The sequence below is a fragment of the Solanum stenotomum genome, chromosome 6, assembly GCF_019186545.1.
Source record: "Solanum stenotomum isolate F172 chromosome 6, ASM1918654v1, whole genome shotgun sequence".
Taxonomy (NCBI): domain Eukaryota; kingdom Viridiplantae; phylum Streptophyta; class Magnoliopsida; order Solanales; family Solanaceae; genus Solanum; species Solanum stenotomum.
The window spans coordinates 27,515,290-27,522,219 of NC_064287.1; the positions used below are offsets into that span (position 1 = coordinate 27,515,290).

The window sequence follows — 6,930 nt, forward strand, 5'->3', positions numbered from 1 at the left end:
TTATTATTGACTTGCTTCTGATACTTGGCATATATCTAGGGATGACAATGGGGTGGAGTGGGTGCTGGATGGGTTTGAACCATAGACAGGGCGGGAGCAGGTTTGTATTTATGTGGTTGCAGGGTGGAGCGCAACTGGGCGGGTTAGGTTATAATATTTTTTTAGAAATTTTATGTGGGGAAGGGCAGTTTCGGGCTATAAAATTGATAAGTTTAAATTAAACCATTTTATTTCCATCAAAAACAATTTTTTCTCCTTTCTCTTTTTGTACCATGTGTTTTTTTCTTCTTATAAAAAGTTATTTCATTTAAATTATTTTTTCTCCCTTGAGATTTTCTTCAATAAAGTATAATAACTGTAATTATTGTAGCATTCCTCTTTAGTTATTTTCTTTGTAACAAATTATACTAAGATTTTTTAATTTTAAGAAAGCAAAATTAAAATACAACTCTTTTGTATTCATCAAAAAATTATTTTGCATGTTTTTCGACATTAAGAATTTATCAAAATTAGAATAATTTATTTTTATAACTTTATTTGGATTAACTATAAAAATGTTTTGGAATCACGTGTCTGTTCATTTTATAATTTAATTGAAGGCTTAAAAATTAAATAAGGAGGGAAAAAAGTTGGCAAATGATAATAATATGGGGTGGGTTCATCCGGCCCCTATTGGGCGGGTTGAAATCCTTGTGGATTTTTCCCATAGCCGCCCCGCCTCGCCTAGTTTGCCTTCCCTACCTATATATATGTATTCCTCCTTACATAATGACTCCTACATAACGAAGGGAATTAAAGGAACAATTGAAAGATTTGATTGATAAAGGCTTTATCAGGCCAAGTACATCACCGTAGGATGCATCGGTATTATTTGTCTAAAAGAAAGACAGATTTTTGGGGATGTGTATCAACTACGTACAGTTGAATGAGATCACAGTCAAGAACAAGCATCTACTCCCACTGCAAGAAACAATGTTTATTATAGCGCAAAATGTCACCACAAAAGGTCATAAAGTCACCACTAATGGTATATAGTAGCGACTACTTCCCCCTTAGTAGTACTTCCATAACTAAAGTTTTTTTGTGACGACAAATGAAAGTCGGTACTATAAATGAGTATTTGTGGCGACAAAAAGCGTCACAATATGTAAATAACTATGCCACCAAAACCAAAGTTACAATACACATATTTGGCCTAGTCGCCACTAAATAACGATTTTTAGTGGCAACTTTGCTGCCACAAAAACCTATAATGATCTGTGGCGAGTTATTGTCGCCTCTAAAACACGACGTTCAGTGGCAACTTTGCTGCCACAATACTAATAAAATATCTTGCGAGCTGATCATCTCTCCTCTAAATAAAGGTATTTTGTAGTGACTCCTCCCGCTACAAAAATATATTAACTATCAGTGAAAACCCTTTTTTCGTTGCAAAAGGCTACTTTTAATAGCAACGTAAGTCGCCACAAAAACTACTATAACATTTGCTGCAACATTTATATCATTACTAAATATTTACCACTAATCAACAATAGTAACAATAAAAACTATAAATCAGATTCTCGAAATTTAATATATAGCTATTAAGAACATCTAAACTATTTCACAAAATGAAAATATTATAAATATAAAAAATTCAACTACATAATAGTACTTCCATTAATGTTGTATCCATATACATACATGTGATCAAAATAAAAAAATATATTTCAATTGTATATGCATATACATATGGTCAAAAAGCAAAAACTTCCACTGCAGGCCTTTAAACTTCTTTTAGATTGGCCCCATTGTTTAAGAAACTTGTCTATGTAATTAGAATAAACACAATCACTTTCAAATTCAAATAATAGAAGACGTGATATAGATCACATAAGAAAACATAAGTGTGTTATTTGCATATTTCATTCTCCCAGAATTTCCAGCAACATTGAAAGACAGGTTCCTAAATCTAATGCATCTAATGAAAAAATTGAACAACCTCAAGTAAAGCCTCTATATCCTCCCAAACAAGATCATATGTTGAACCTGTTCCTTATACATTAGTACAGACTTATGTTGATCGTCTTAGATATAATCAGGCTAAGAGTGATGTCCCTATATCCCTAACTATTGCTTTTATTGTAAACATCTAGGTCATTTAGATCATGATTGTACGATAAAACAAAGAGATGAAGACCATAAAAAAAAAGGAAATAGAAAATGGAAAAGCCAAAAACAAAAAAAGAATTTGACACCATTCCTCAGCAGTCACAGGTACAGAAAGAACCAAGTCAAAAGGAGGCTAATAAGAATAGATAGCAGACCTGGACACAACAGGAAAGCAGCAGGAGGATCACTAGTAAACACAAAGAAAAAAGAACACTAACCAGTAGCAAGCACCAAAGAGTCTCGCCAAGCAAGCTGATCAACAACATACTTCACAGGCACGTATAATCTCTATTCCTACACACAATCCATATACTGATCAAGATGTCCAGGAACACACACAAAGTGTGCAGGAACTAACCAAGGGCAAGGGAAACACAAATGCTAGCAGCACTAAAGCTGTCACAAAAATGAGTCTGCAGCAACAGGAACAAGGAGAAAAGCAAATTAATGTGGCAAAGAAATCGGGAAAGGAGATTACTGCAACTCCACCACAGGTTGATCCTCAAGGTCCAGTAAATAAAAAAGGCAATTAAACAAAGGCAGTGCATAAACAATAGTTCATTGCTTGCAACAGCTGGAATCAATTCACGTTTCTCAAAATAACAGGACAACAAGTAAATTTAGTTCAACTACGACACAGTATGAAAAAAAACTAGCATGTAACAAGGCATTAGCAAACAAAGAAAATATTCCTGTATTTTCAAACTTCCACCCGAAGATTAACTCGTATTTATGTCAATAATTTCATCGAACTCTTTGTATACGTTATTCACAGTCAGATTTAAATAAACAAGCCAATAACTATAATAAGTAAGAAAGAAGAACTGTCAAAGAAATAAAAAGAATTGTTAAGAAGAAAAAGATAAAGTACCTGTTGCACCCGAGTCATGATAGCGGCCAATTGTTCTTGGAACATTTTGTCAACTTCACCTTTCATGTGTTCACGCTCCTCTTCCAATTTTTTTGCAGATCTTCTTCCATACTCCTTTTTAAATCTTCCACTATGTCTTCACGTTCTTCTTGTAGCTTTCGTTCCATATAAGCTTGCATCTCTTGACGCATACTTTCCATTGTTGAAGACACTAGCCTCTATGTCTGCCCGTTGTATTTGAGCTTTTTTAGGAGACTTTTTCCCATATCCTTTTCCATGAACATAGCCTTATCTCTCACCGAGAACTGAGGATAAATCTCATCCCTAGTCATGGGATTTTCGATCTCTTCTGATTGTTGTTCAACAAGAAGTTGTTCGAGCTGGCTCTATAATAATATGTACTAGTTACATCAAAACATAATGGACATATTGAAACTAACATGTAGTAAGTCAGTAAGATAGTAAGGGAATGATTTTAAAAAATTACATGAAACTGTTGGGATTGTGGATCCAACCATACACGTTCTCCGCTAGCACTTTTACGTGTGTGTTGGATCTCCCATACTTTATCTAGTGAGTCTTTTTCTCCTGATAGTGGATCTCTCTGCAATATAACTCAATAAGGAAAACACACAAGAACACGTATATGTAGTAATAGGAGAAAAATGTATTTTCACCGTAGATTCCTCTACTTTTGCAAATGATCTTGTACCACAAGAATTCATAGTTATTTGTTTTTCTGTATTATTTTTGTTTCTTTCACTGATAACATGCAATAGATCAGAATATATTTATTCAAAGAGAAAACTAGAATTCGACCACACTAGGTATTTTCTAAATTCAATAACTCTTGTTATTAATTAAATTACCTTGAATTTCTCACTGCCAAAATACTTAACTAGGTATTTCCAGTCCTCCAACTCAACATCCTCAGGAAGATTAGACAATTTGTTTTCATCCGTACTATAGGCACAATAGTGATTATGTAATCGAGCTTCCCAATCTCTGAAGAGTCTTTGCATAGGGCTTATCCCAAACCCTTGTAACTTATGTGCTCGCAACCCACCAGAAACTTCAAATTTATCTTGAACAAATTGTAACATTAAATTTGATAATTCAAGTAATATAAAAGAAATACAACTTTGGAAGTGATTTATTACATTTACCTTATACCACATTGCTTCTCCATGTTTTGAAACAATATTCTGCCAATTTCCATCTTGAAATGAGATACCGCTCCTCATGATCAGGCCTGCGTAATTAACAATATCTCTAGCCCCAGAACCCACAGCTCTATCAATATCATCTGGAATGATTACTTTGATTTTTCCTCCATACTTTGTTTTAATATCAACAGTTTTAGATTTATATTTCCCTCTTCCTCTCTTTCTATTTATGATAGAAACTGCAAAGAATAAATTATCAGTAAAAGAAACGTATCAGTGAATATTCATTATATTGCTTCATAATGTATACTAGTTTTCATAGTTACTTCACCAGTATAAACCAGTGACCCCAAATTGTTGTCATAAAGGGTTTTGAGTCTTTTGAATTTTTTTTACAAAGTTAACACAACAAATAACACTCAATCGTTATATAGATAAGAACATTTAACAAACTCTATTTTCTGCTAGAGATTCATCGTTGTAACATTGTTACACACGTAAACAAGAATGAAGCAATAACTAGCTCTACATTTCCGGTCAAAACTGATATACACTCGTATTACTGCACCTAATATACTTGCAAAAAGAATAAGTATCACAGGAAAACCAAAATCAACATCATGCAGTCAACTGTGTTGAACTAATTGCACTCATCATGTGCTGAAGTTTCTTGATACTAAGCAATTGAATCTATCTACTAGGGAGGTACGTGAACTAACCTACACCAATTTCAACCTCTAGGGAGGGACGAATACTTTCTTCTAGATTTCTTCATTATTGTGTCCCTGGAGATGTTCTTTGGAGAGGATCACTTGATATTTGTTCCGCCTATAGACGTCCTTGACTTGGGTTAGATGTCTATCATGTCTCCAATGATACTTCAGCAACTCTTATTTGTTGTATTGGTGGCTGAGATGTAATAGCGAAACATTCACGTTCTCGAAAATTTCCACGTCCACCTTCTGCACCATCTCTTCCACTATTACCTCTACCGCATCCACGTCCTCGACCAGTTCCTTTCATTTCCTGGATCATTAGATATAAAAAGAGAAGTATCAAAATCAGAAATTAAAGCTTATTATATCTACCTACCAAGGAAAATATATATTCATAAAGCAGAGTATTATATTAAACAAGTAAAAAATATGGGACACTTTACTAACAAGTACTATTGTTTCATTGATGGAAATGTAAAGCATTGATTCTACTTAAAACGATGATTCTATTTACAAAGTTAAAGCTACAAATGTCATGAATTAATTTCATGTCAGCCCAATAAGAACAAAATATAGAGAACTTATCAAAACAAGAGTTGAACATCTATTTCAGTAGTCTTTGTTTCTCAATCATTAAAAGTATTCATCACTGTCTTCTCCATCATCATCATCTAGTAAGTCTTCTTTGGTTTCTTCACTCCCAGATACATCTGTATGATTGTCATTAATGAAATTATCTTCCACATTTTCTTGATCATTGATACGCAAACAGTTTATGGTTCAACATCATCCCTGTATAAAGACACATGAATATTAGGTTCATGGTCATTGGAAAACAAAATACTACATTCCACTTCCTCTTGTTTATAAGCTTCTTAATTCATTACTGCTTCTTCAACTTCAGGCATATTAAAAAGATCTCGAGGATTTGTCTTTACAACAACGAGCCAATCTTTGTCAACTGTGTCTTTCAAATAGAAGACTTGTTTAGATTGAGATGCCAACACAAATGGCTCATTTGTATTTAAGGCTCAATGAGTATTCACACTTGTAAAACCATATTTGTCAATCTTAAATCCTCTTCCTAGGCGAGCCACATCCCACCAGTGACATTTGAATAGATGAACTTTTCTATTTCCAACGTAGCGTAACTCGTAAATGTCCTCTAATACACCATAATACTCCTTATTAGAGTCTGAATCATCTCCTCTCACAACAACTCCACTGTTCTATATTTTTCTCACAAGCTCTTTTGTTTGGAACCTAAATCCATTCACCATAAATATTGAATATCGATGCACCAATGGTTCTGGACCTACAACTAAGCTTATGAGCTCATCAGTTGCGCGTCCTTGTTAAGCTAGTACAAATATCTACAAAAAAAATAAGACTTGTTCATACTTAGATGTCAACAATAATGGTTAATTAAGTATGGTTCATAAATTCTTACACGTGCACAAAATCAATCAATAAAATCATTATTCAGCATTCCATGAGGTCTCGTTGAACCTTGTATTTCAATCTCTCTCATGTATTCCCTACATTTTGTGTTAGTTAAGGTTAATTAAAATATCTTGATGTGAAATTAAATCTGAATTAATAAGAAACTTACTCTATGAAAGGTGAAACCTCTTCACAATTTTGAAGAATATACAAACCTACTTGGTTGATTCATCATGGGGTAGTTTCTTTCCATCAGAAGACCCCTTTGTTTGCCCACTTTTTTTAAATATAGACATCTCACCGTTTGATTCAAATCCATCATCATTTCTTGCTGGTTTATTGAACTTAGTTGAGATACTCTTAAAATAGTGTGAGAAAAATGTAATTCCTTCATTTGCGTCATTACCTTCAGCAATTGCACCTTCTGGATGACTAGGATTGCGAAGATATGATTTAAGTTTTCGCAAATACCTATAAATAGATTTCCAATTTATAAAATATGACATTTAAAACATATTGTCATCGAAATTACAGAATGATATGCTACCTCTCAATAGAGTACATATCCCGATATTGAACTGGT

The 6,930-nt window shown here is 33.7% G+C and overlaps 1 pseudogene; it reads right to left on the reverse strand.

The window, feature by feature from the left end:
* Positions 1 to 2,870: 2,870 nt before the first annotated feature.
* Positions 2,871 to 5,812, reverse strand: LOC125868636 (uncharacterized; annotated as a pseudogene).
* Between the last annotated feature and the right edge of the window lie 1,118 nt (positions 5,813 to 6,930).